Here is a 13066-nt window from a genome sequence, read left to right as displayed (position 1 = left end):
CATTTCATTTTTCTGATCTCATCATGCTGATTGTCTCTTTAGATCATTCTCTCATCAAGCATTTTTCCTCTTGAATCAACCTTTTCAATTATTTCTGATCATTCATTTCATTTAATAACATCTCTCTCATCACTTAATTTCAATATTTTCATCTATCATTTCAACATTTCTATCTATCAATAAATTTTTCCTTGCCTTCATCATATTTTATCATTCATCCAATCTTGATCTATCATTTATCTTATACATGATTTATCCTCCCTGAAACTAGACGTGATCATCTATCTTTGTCTTATACAGGATTTATCCTTTTTGAAACCAGGCTTGCTCATCTATCTTTGTCTTATACAGGATTTATCTTTCCTAAAACTAGACGTGATCATCTATCTTTGTCTTATATAGGATGAATCCTTCCCAAAACCAGACGTTTTGATCATCTTTGTCTTATATAGGATGTGTCCTTCCTGAAACCAGACTATATCTTTATCAAATCAATTCTATCAATCTTATCATTCAATAAATCTACAAATCACTTTAACCATTTCTTCTATCGAATTTAACTCATTCATGTCATAAACTAACCATTCTTTCATTTCTCATATAACATTCTTCATCATTCGAGAGATCATTCATGCCTTCAATGCACAAACAATCTCTCAATGATGTAGGAGAACCAGTCTAGTTCTTATCGGTTGAGCAGTTTTCATTGGAATTTCTTGAGAGTGTGGCATTTATTCATGTTTGAGTGTTTAGAATTGTGGTTTTGGGTTTATTCCCTTGTGTTTGTGGTCTTTATCATGTTCAAGTTTCATATCATTTGGCTTTGTTTTCGGTGAGATTTGGATTTTGGTATTGTTTTGGTTCATATATTCTTACCGGTTAGCCTGGTTGTATGTTGAGCGAAGATGATTTCGGGTTGCGGTTGATCTCTGTGACTTGTAGATCGTTAGAGGTGTTTCTCTGGGTCTTGGCTAGTATTTCGGGAATTTCATGCATCATTTTATGTTTTGGAGATTGTTCTTTGTAATTTTAGCCAACATGTTACCGTTGCACGTTTCATGAACGAGTTGGTCTTTGGGCCGATTTGATTGAGTTGTAATTATTTGTAGATGGTATAAATGGAAGTTGGTGAATCATTTGAGGATAGAGAGATGTTAGAAGATTAGAGAGAAGTTAGAAGATTGAAGAAAAAGCTTTGAGATTGAGTGAAGATGTAGAACCGATGAGATTATGATCTAGTAGGACTGAGGCTAGAAGGTTGAGGTCTGGATTAGGATAGAACCGGTAGAGTGTTACCAGAAGCTAACTTGATGTGTAGATGATCTATGGATCTTGTAATTGTATTGTATGCATTGTTTTCATCCTAGACTGTGATCCAACATGTGGCATGTATAATTCTCTAGATTGTAATAAGATTCATTCACATTGTTTACCAGTTATGTGTTATGTGTTGTTTCTAGTTGTTCTTCCTGTTGTTTCTGGCACCTTGTTACCAGTTACCAGTATGCTTTGCTTGGTTTATGTGTTTAGATACAAGGTTGGGTTGTCCTTCATTGGATCTCCTTGCCTTGACTGTGTCAAATGGTATCAGAGTTGGTTCATGAACCTGTTGTTGGACAGAGTGTTGTTTGTGCACCGGTTGGTTGAAGAGAAGATTGAGGCAACTTTTGGACTTGTTCAGATTGCCGAATGTGAGACAGAGAAAGGTTTGTACATAGACCACCAATCCTAGAACTTGAGCTTGAGGTATTTAGTGGGTGGAGACTTGAATAGATCACCGATTGAGGCAGGTTGTAGTTTGAACGGGTAGATCATCGCATCAAAAGCTGTGGTTAGATCGTTGAATCCACCGAATCCCCTGAGGCAGTTGCAAGTACCTACTGACTGATCATCGAACCAGAGCAAGTGATGGGAATCACTTTTCAATTAACCCCAAGAGTCTAATGCAAGAGCACCGGTTGAGTAGTTTTCAGTGGAATTGCTTGAGAGCGTGGCATTTATTCATGTTTGAGTGTTTAGCATTGTGGTTTTGGGTTTATTCCCTTGTGTCCGTGGTATTTATCATGTTCTAATTTCATAGAATTTGGATTTGTTTCAGGTGAGATGTGGATTTCGGTATTGTCTCGGTTGATATGTTCTTATCGGTTAACCTGGTTGTATGTTTAGTGAAGATGATTTTAGGTTGCGGTTGATCTCTATGACTTGCAGATCGTTAGAGGTGTTTCTTTGGGCCTTGGCCAATATTCCTAGAATTTCGTTCATTGTTTTATGTTTTGGAGATTGTTCTTTGTGATTTGAGCCGACATGTTACCATTGCACATTTCATGAACCGATTGGTCTTTGGGCTGACTTGATTGAGTTGTAATTATTTGCAAATGGTATAAATGGAAGTTGGTGAATCATTTGAGGATAGAGAAGTTAGAAGATTAGAGAGAAGTTAGAAGATTGAAGATAGATCTTTGCGATTGAGTGGAGATGTAGAATCGGTGAGATTCTGATCCAGTAGGAATGAGGCCGGAAGGTTGAGGTCTGGATTAGGATAAAATCGACAGACTATTACTGGAAGTCGACTTGATGCGTAGATGATATGTGGATCTTGTAATTACATTGTCGACATTATTTGTATCTTGGACTGTGATCTAGCATGTGGCATGTATAATTCTCCAGATTGTAATAAGATTCATTTACATTGTTTACCGGTTATGTGTTATGTATTGTTACCGGTTGTTCTTCCTGCTGTTTCCAATACCTTGTTACTAGTTATTGGTATGCTTTGCATGGTTTATGTGTTTAGTTGCAAGGTTGGGTTATCCTTCATTCGATCTCACTGCCTTGACTATGTCACTCAAGTAACCAAATATGGGAATGTGTAGAATATGCCACACATCCTCAAGTGTGATAAACACTTCACCTGTTGGAAGATGAAATGAACAAGTCTCTAAATGCTACCGCTTAATCAAGGCAGTAATCATGGTCTTGTTGGTCATAACCTTAGGTAAGTGCGCTATATGGTACAATCCAACCTGTCGAAGCAAAGTGGTATCCTTTGCATCTAATTCATGACGTTTACCTCGTTTGTCTTGCGATCAAGACTGGATAATGTTCCTGCATTTGAGAAAAGGCACAATGAATAAGATACATCATTCGCATTATGAGAAAACATAAATAAATTCATATAATATAAAATGCAAACTTATATTATCAAATGCAAACTAAAATTATCAATTGCGAACTACTTAATGTAAGTGCGAACTGTTTAAAGAAAATGCAAACTAAAATTGTCAATTGCAAACTAAAATTAGCAATTGCAAAATAAATTTATAATTGCGAATAAACAATAGCAATTGCGGGCAATTTTATCAATTGCGAATTAATATTAGAAATTATGAACTAATATTAGCAATTTCGGATAAATATACACTCAATTGCGGATGACATAATTTTTGCACTTCTAGACATTGATGAAAAATTTGGAAAAACCAGACAAAAATGGGCATAATTTTGGAAACCTCACCAAACTTCACATTATCACTTTCTAGCATAATTTCAAAAAAATGCTCTTCATTCCACAAATTTTTGACCACATTTTTCGAGGGGGCATATTTATACCCTAAATGTCACCGGGGGAAAAAAAAATTCGTTTTCTTTGAAACAATGTCGCTTTGACATTGTGTCAAAGAGGGGCAAATGTAGACACCTAAAAATGTCTCATTAATTTGACACTAATTATTTGTCTATTTAATTAAGTAAATCTTTAATTATTTGATTAAATTAAATATTTCTTCTGATCAAAACATTTAACATTTATAATTATCAAATTTCTATCATTTCATCATTTAATCAATTAACCCTATCTAAATTATTTAATTAATTGTGACATTTTCCTTAGTTAAATAATCTTTATTATTTAATTAATTTGATTTCCTATGCTTAAATAATTTCATTTAAATTATTTAATTCTTCCAATCCCCAAATTCTAATTCCAATTAATTCCATCTAATTTTATGTCATTTTCCCCAAATTCGAATTTCACTTAATTCCAATTAATTTCATTTCTTCCAAATTCATATTTCACCAAATCTGAATTTCAGTTAATTTCATGTGCATTTCAGCATTCGAAAGTCCAAGTTCAAATCAAAATTGAAAATGAAAATCAAATTCAATTTCAAAATCTTACAGGACATGCTAAAATTAGAACTGATTGATCAAATCAGTTATCTAATTAGTTAACTCAGTTAACCCATCAATCACCCTTTTTAACTCTCAAACACCTTTTTTGACTGATCAATTAATCCACTTATCTCTCCAATCAATTTAGTCATCTGATTCATCAGCTCAGTCAACTAGCTAGTCTATTAAGTCTACTGGTTAATCAATTGAATTGACTCCTCAATCTAATGAGTTAATAGATCAATCAATTTTAGTTGTCGATCAATCAACACTTGAGTTCAAATTCTCACCTCCTTTGTCTTGAAAACCTATAAATTCAACCTCATTTTCTCATTTCAAGCTAGAATCATAGCATCCAGAATTCTAGAATCACAGTCTTCAAAGTTTTGATTAAGTAAAATCAGGTATTTGAAAGGTACTTGAACCTTTTACAAGTTAGGAAAACAGAACTTGCTAAAAAAAGTGCCTGATCACTTCAAAAAGACAAAATGAACCCACCGAAAGGGATCAACTTAACACAAAATTACATTAAAAATTGGTATAGATAGCAAAAGGAAAGCACAAAGACAGCATAGAGATAGAACCAAGGATAGCAACTGAAACTAAATACTATTCATAATTTCCTCAGCATGAACAACCATTTGTTTCATGTTGTTCATTGAGGTCTTCGGATCCTCCAGCTCACGACCTTTGATGTCGCACTTATTCTTTGTGTTAGATCTGATCCTCATTTCATGACCCTTCTTGTTTAGCTTCTCTTTATCTCCATCCTTCTCTGCATTACTCTCAAACCTATTGATAAGGATGTTCATGTTGTCCACTGAAGATTTGAGGATTTGGAAATTTTGATCAGCAATCTTCTTGACGTTGAGCTCCAACCTGTCAATTCTACTGCTAAAATCTTTCATTTTGTTTTCCATTTCCTTTCTATCTCCCATTTCATTGACCTTATTTTCTGTTGCTATGATTTTACCAACCATACATTCTATAGCTTCAACATTATGCAGAATGGCCACTAACTCTTTAACATGATCCGCCAAGGGCTTGTCACCAACTGTAATTCTTGACATGGCCTGTGTGTCAGTTTTTAGAATGTTAATATCCTTCACCATAGTAGCAATGGTCTCATAGAAGGCCTTAACAGTATCTTTGTCACCACTGTCACTTTTATCCCCTTTTTCCTTCTTATGCAGACTAGTGGTGTTCACGGTCTCCAAATTGTCCAAAACTGGGTTACTCTCCCCTCCTTTTTCCTGACTATCGACCATCTTGTTATCTTCAGCCTCCTCCTCAGATTCAACCAGAACAAAGTTTAAATCAGAACTACTACCCTTTTTAGTATTCTTTTTCTGAGCCTTCTTTCTAGTGGCTTTCCCTTTCCCTTTCCCCTTTTTAACATATTTTTCCTCAAGGGATTCAGTTTCAGCATCCGACATTTTAGATTCCACAATAATCCTCCTCTTCTTGATCCTATTCCTCCCTTTTTTGCTAGTTTCTTCCGACTCTCCCTCGGTCTCTGAATCAAAATTAAAACCACTATCTTTACTTTCCGTAGTCTCATCTCTTGCATTTTTGCCTTTGATAGACTTTTCAATGCATTTCCCCTTTAGCATTTTATAAACTAGGACCATAAGCCCCTGGTGGAGGGCATGATCACCTTTAGGGTCCTTCTAGATCTCCTTTATAGTATGACCCATAGAACAGGCAAGGTAATAGGGGAGGCTAATCCTTTCTCCATGATGGAAATGATTGAGTATAACAAAATGATGCCCATAGGCCCTAGTAAACCTACCATCTAAGTTAATGTATTCAATAGAAGCGAATAAAACAAACCTCCATGGCCTGCAAATTTTCTTTAGGGAGTGGTAGGAGTTGTCAATTTTGATCATCTTTCTCCTCTCTCCATCCATTACAGGAAACTTGTCTGCTGCTTTATTTGATATTCCTTTGTCCCTGTAAAATTTCATGCTCTTGGTAGACATCCTTGTGGCCTCCGCAATAACCTCTTTGTCGACATTCATCATCTGTGATCCAATCATAATTTTTCCATTTTTCTAGTTCTTGATGAAATAGCTAGTGATTGTGGGGTCTTTCCCACTTAGTCATTCCATGAAAACATTCAGACCCCCCTGCTAAAGGATATCCCAGACTTCTTCATTCTTTCTCCAGTCAGAGCACGAAGCAGGTTCAAATCTTTTCTTGTTACCTCAAATTTTTCCAGCACCTTCCTTGCAATGCCTTTTCTCATTTTGATAACTTCTCCTCTAGTTTATGTGGTTATTTTGTAAGAATGCCTAGAATTCATGCCAAATAATGATGATAAGACACCTATTTAAAAGCTCATTATCTTCAAGCAAGCCCTGCATCGAAAAGGTGGAAAGGTCATTAGAAATAATTATTAAAAGTACCACGTTGCCTTGTAAAGCTTTGGTCCTAATTGAGCAAGGATTTTATTTCACTTGCAATTTCCATTTCACCATAACTAGTAATGATGTCTGCTGATTGGCAAGCCAGGTTAGCTGCCCAGTCAGTGCAAGAGTTGGCCTCCCTATATACATGTGTAAAAACACACATTTCAAACTCTTCGCTGATTTTCCTAGTAGCTTTAATAGCATTACTAATTGACCAAGATGGTGGGAATTTCATATTTAAACAATTGATAATGTTTAAGGAATCTCCTTCACACCAAACTTTAGTGCACTTGGCTTCCTTGGCAAGGATCATCCCATGATAAGCCACCATGGCTTCAGCAACATGATTGGTCTAATTTCCTATGGGTATACATTTTATGATTTTACATATTCCCCATTCATCCCTTAGGACCACTCCACATCTTGCAACCCCCGGGTTTCCTTTAGAGGCTCCATCAAAATTGATTTTCATCCATCCCCTAGGTGGGCTAATCCATATCACTCCCTCTCTAGGATTGTTCTAGATACTCTCTTGAGCCTTTAATCTCCACTTTTTATAGATAAATTGATCCTCCTTAGTGCGAGGATTATCAATTCCACCTATAATATTCATATTTTCCACTATACTTCTTCTTATTTTCTCAAACACAATTTTAGCCTTAGTAGTCTTTTCTCTAAAAACTCTATCATTTATTTCTTTCCATAGACCCCAGCACATGTGAGGTAAGGCAATTTTCCATAATAAGGTTGTGGTTTTGTTTTTTGAAGGGTGATACCATGACTTTAAAATCTCTTGAATCGAGTTGGGGAAACTCCAACTAATATTGAATTGATCTAGACAGCTTCCCCAAACAACAGCAAAGAAGGGACAATGAAAGATCATATGATTTATAGTCTCCTCATTCTGCTTACAAAGAATAAAGAAACTAGGAATGCTAATACCTCATTTTCTAATATTCTCAGTTGTAAGAATTTTTGTCTTGAAGAGTTATCCAAAAGAAAATGTTGATCTTGGGGGTAAGAGCTTTCACCCAAGCTTTAGCCCAGCAAGGACTTTCCATGTTATTGAACTGTTGATGATATAGAGAGGCCACTATAAAAGTACCACTAGCTATGAGTTTCCAAACTAGATGGTCTTCTTCTTCAATCCTCACCATAGAGTTCATGACTTTGTTCAGACTACCCAAAGACTGATCCACTTGAGATAAGTCTTTCCACTGTCCATCTTTCCAGTAATCCTCCACCTTGGTTCCAAATCTTTCCTTGCATTGGTTCTGATATCTGTTCCAGTCAAGGTTTTCATTCAAAGGGGACTCCAGAAGCCAAGGGTCCTCCCAGAACTAAATAAGATTCCCTTTCCCCAACTTCCATTTTGTACCTTTGATGATTAAGTCTCTAGTCCTAGAGACATTTTTCCAAATATTGGATCCAATTGGGATAATCTTCGCTTTGAGGAAACTTTGAAGATTCAGACATTGGCTTTTATATTTGTTGTCCCATATTTTTTTCCACTCTCCTTGATTTCTATATCCTCTCCAAATCTTCTTGGCCATGAGGTAATCATTTATGTCTCTTATTCTTCTAAGTCCCAGACCTCCTTTGTTCATAGGCTTATAAACCTTCTCCCATGCAATTAAGTTCATTCTCTTCTTCTCCTCAACCCCTGTCCATAAAAAGAATCTTTGAATTTTTTCAATGGCCTCAGCATACTTAGCAGGAATCCTAAATAGACTAATGGCATAGAGAGGGATACTTTGAAGAGTGGTTTTTAGTAATTGAACCTTACCTGCTTGACTAAGAAGAGCTCCCTTCCATCCAGATAGCTTTTTGTGGAATTTATCCACCAAGGCTCCCCAAAAGGTATCCAAAGGATCTTGGCCTAAGGGGAGCCCCAAGTAAGAAGCAGGAAAACTACCCATTTGGTCACCCAGAATGTTACTGATTTTAAGCCTCCTTCTCTCCGGGGTGTTGATAAAATAAACAAAGCTTTTAGACCAGTTTATTAGCTGACCGGTAGCCTCTCCATAGTTATCCAGAGCCTTTTTTAGTCTTCTAGAATCCTTCATAGTGGCTTTTCCCATTATTATAGAATCATCAACAAACTGCTGATGAGAACATATTTGATCTGTCGAAGAAGGATTCAAACCACAAAACTCCCTTTTCTCAACTATCTTTCCAATACATCTCCCCAAACATTCTGCCATGATGATAAAGATAACAGGAGATAGAGGGTCCCCCTACCTGAGACCTCTTGAGGCTTTAAAGAAAGGAGAGGGGGAACCATTCATTAAAATAGAGAAAGAAGCTAAAGAAACAAGTTGCCTAATAAGGCTAACACTTCTGGGACTGAAGCCAAAAGCAAAGAGAACATCCATCATAAAATCCCAATCCACTCTATCGTAAGCTTTAGAGAGATCTAGCTTCAGAAAAAAACCTTCTTTTTTAGAAAAAGCCAGAGAGTGGATGTTTTCATGGACAGAGATAATAGAATCCAAAATTTGCCTTCCCAGGACAAAACCACTTTGCTGAGGCGAAATGATGGAAGGAAGCAACTTTAGAATTCTAGAGGTAAGGACCTTAGAGATTATCTTATAGAGAGAGTTGCATAAGCTTATAGGTCTGAAAAGATCCATTGAATCTGCCCCCATCTTTTTGGGTATAAGAGCAATAAAATACCATTAACTTCTTTCAAAAGTTTTCTAGCACCAAAAAATTCTTTCACAGCTCTGGTAACATCATCTCCAATTATATGTCAGTACATTTGGAAGAAGAACATGGGAAAGCCATCTAGACCTGGGGCCTTGTTGCCTTCAAAGGAATTAACAACTATCAAAATTTCATCATGGGAAGGGATGACCATCAAGTGATCATTTTGAGCATCCCCCAAAATGGTAGGTATATTGTCTAGTAATTCCCTTTGGGCCTGTATATTCAAATTCTGATCCTTAGCAAGTAAATTAGAGAAAAAATCCATAGCAACCTTGCTCATGGAATCATCATCTACAACACATCTACCATTTACTTTAATCTAAACAATTATATTTATGGCCTTATGTCTTAAGGTGGACATATGGAAGTATTTAGTGTTCCTATTGCCCTCCTTTAACCTAACATTTCTCAATCTTTGTTTCCAGTAGGTTTCCTCTTTAGCTATTATATCATGATATCTCATAAGAATAGCATCTTCAGTATCTCTGGACATATTGGTGCAACCATTGTTCTGTATCTCATCTTGAATTTCCTTGAGCTCTAAGAGGGTTGAAGTTTTTGAGGTAAAGATGTTCCCAAAGAAATCCTTATTCCACTTCTTAATATTATCTTTAACATTCTTCAGCTTTTTGACCACTTTATACATAGCATTACCTTCAATACTGACCTGCCACCAGTCCTTAATCTTACTTTCCAAATCTAGATGTCTAGTCCACATTTTTTCAAATCTATAGGGAAAATGTCTCCTTCTATTCTTTACTTCACCCGTGAAGGTTATAGGGTAATGATTGGATCCTGCCCTTATGTGAGAGGATAAGGAACAATCATGAAGATTAAACCAATCTAAGGAAAGAAGAGATCTATCAAGTCTAACCTGAATCAAATTCTCACCATTTCTTCTATTAGTCCAAGTGTATTTGACTCCTTGCAGCTCCAAATCATGAATGGCATTATTGTTTTTGAAGTCCATCAGGTCCAGTCTGCTATCCAGGTTAGCTTGACTCCCTTCCTTTTTCTCATTTTCCTTCAAGGGAGTTTGAAATCTCTCATAATTATCCAGCTATCCTTAGCAAACCTACTTCTCAACCTAGTGAGATATCTCCACATCTCACTTCTACCAGCCTTAGTGTTGGGAGCATAAACATTAATTAGGACCCACGTCGTGCAGTTTTTAATGTGCTTAAATCTTATACAAGCTAGATTGTTGTCCTGAATCAACACCTCTCCTTCTACATTATTTTTGTTCCAGAAGGTAACAATTCCTCCTGATGGCCCTTCTAAACTACCTCCGCTGACTCCTCCATTTTTGAACATATTCAAACTTTCCACTTTATCTTTTTCCATCTTAGTTTCTTGAATCAAAAAAATATCAGGGTTTCTATCTCTAATCATATTTTTAACTAAATTATGCTTGTGAGGACTATTAAGTCCCCTAATGTTCCAGGAGATGATTTTCATGGATTTTTAGAAATACCTACCTCAAAGATGGTTCTTTGGGTACCATCTACTAAATTCTTGCTTGTTTCCAATCATCATTTTTTTGCATTTGAGTGTCTTCCCGGAGAAGTGTGTTGCACTCTCACATCACCCAGCCTGCTTCTGGTGTTTCTAGTCACCGTACTATTGACTAGGTTATTGTTATTGTTTTTTTTTTTGTTCCTTCTTTTATCCTCTGCTGCTTCTTCATCATCCTACTTTGTTTCATTCTTCCCTAGTGCCTTTTTTATGTCCTCTTCATCTCCCCATTTTGGATCTCCTCCGAAGAGGCCAGCTTTCCCTTTGCTGGGGTGGTTAGTGAAATTTTCGATAGCCCTTGGCCCAAAATGGTATCAGGTTGGGCCTCCTGGAACCAATCTAATTCTTTATCTTGATCTTGAGATTTTGAGACAAGGTTAAAGTTATCTCCTTCCTCTTTGTTATCTGTGGGCTTTTTATCTACTTTCTCTAAGACTAACTCTATCTTGTCCTCTTTCAGATCCTCTTGCTGAGTGTTGTCTTTTTCTTTGTGCTCTGAGTCCTTAACACTCTGCTCCAACAACTGAATCTTTAACTCATTACCCACTTCACTGGTGATTTCTTCCTCCACCTGTCCTATCTGAGACTGCTTCTCTTGAATGGATCATTGGATTCCAAGGCTTTTAGTGGCTTGTCCACTTTTTTCCAAACCTTTGTTTGGAGATGGGGTTTATCCTCTATAGTTGGACATTTTTTAGCCCAGTGTCTGACTTTTTTGCAATGAAAACAGGCGAAGGGGATTGTTTCATAAACAATATTCTGCTTCCACTTCCCCAGTTTTGATTCTATCTCTATTTCTTCTGGCATGTTCATATCAGGTCCAACTCCAACACAGATCCTAGCATAGATCAACCTTCTTCTGGATGTCGTGACCTGATCGATAGTGATAAGCTCCCCAAAGGTATTGGCAATTCCTGCAAAAACATCTTCCTCCCAGAATTCCATTGGGAGCCCAGGGAGCTTGACCCACACCGGGACTTGGACCAAAAAATTATTTCCTCTCGCAACATTAGGGTGCCATTTCTAGATGTACATGATGTATGTGCCTATTGCCCAAGACCCACTACATAGAATGTTTCTTCTATCCTCATCACAAGAAAAAGAGAAGGATAGATAGCCTTTGTTCATTGCTACCACATCAACCTGACCTTTCAAGTTCCACTTTCTTTTGACAAATCCACAAACTATTTCTATATTGGGTTTGGACCCAAAAAAGTTACCAATCAAAGTATTTTCCATTCTAGCAATGTTTTGATCAATGATTTGGTCTGGAATGATGATAGCAAACTTGCCCTGAGACACATTCGAGGAATTTTTAACAGGAGGCGATGAGGACTTACCTTTAGGCTTAACCCCAAACAACAAGGACCACTTATGTGTCTGTCCATTGGGTTCCCCCTTAGGGTCCATTGACGAAAGAACCTTTTCCGGATGATCTTTTCCTTCCACCATGTTCTTTGTGACACAAGTCACTTGCTATCCTTGGGCTTCTTCCAAGTTGCCGTCTTCTGATTTTGAAGTTTGAACCTTCCCTTTCCCGCTCTCATCTACTAGCTTCTCTTCACGTGGTGTTGGGCCTCCCCCCGGGTCCCCCAAATTCACTGGATCATCGAGGTCTTTACCATCTGAACCCCCTCCATCTGTAGGAATCTCTAAGTCATCTACCGCATGCTGTCTCGATGCCGATCCAGAACTCCCGCTCAAATTTGAATTCTAGAACTGACCGCCCTCCATGCCGACTCTCATAGTCTTCAAAGTTATTGTCTATATTATGCAGGAAATCCATGCAATACCTGAGAGCCACCTACACCAACAATAATGGAGAAGAACAATGGAAGCACAAGTGGAGAATAGGGATTTGTAATTTAGTTTAATCATGCTATTTCCATCATTTATTTCATTGTATTGTGCTTAAAATCAATTTAATTAGTTAAGGATTTTGTGATCCGTCCCTTTAGTCTAATTAGCTTGGATTTTGATGATTTCAAACATGAGAATAGGAGGATTTTTAGGATTTAATTAAAATTAAATTTATTTATTTCAAAAAGTGGATTGCAACTTGTATTGGGTTGATTTAAATAAATATTGATTTATTTAAATGTCAAAAGGGGTTTTAATTCAATGTAAATTTTATTAAATTGGAAAGGTGGATTTACTTAAATAAATATGATTTATTTAATTAAAAGTTAGATTGTGTCTAAATTAAATAAATTGAATAATTTATTTAATCAATAGAGGAAGGTGGTGAATTAATTAAATAT

The 13066-nt window shown here is 36.7% G+C and overlaps 1 pseudogene; it reads right to left on the bottom strand.

Annotated features, from left to right (window-relative positions):
• Positions 1 to 13066, bottom strand: part of LOC131857553 (fructose-bisphosphate aldolase 3, chloroplastic-like) — a 118140-nt pseudogene that overhangs the window by 72998 nt on the left and 32076 nt on the right.

Source organism: Cryptomeria japonica, chromosome 8 (genome assembly GCF_030272615.1).
Source record: "Cryptomeria japonica chromosome 8, Sugi_1.0, whole genome shotgun sequence".
NCBI classification, from domain to species: Eukaryota; Viridiplantae; Streptophyta; class Pinopsida; order Cupressales; family Cupressaceae; genus Cryptomeria; species Cryptomeria japonica.
Note: the sequence above shows the minus strand (reverse complement) of the source record. Positions and strands in the feature narration are given on the sequence as shown.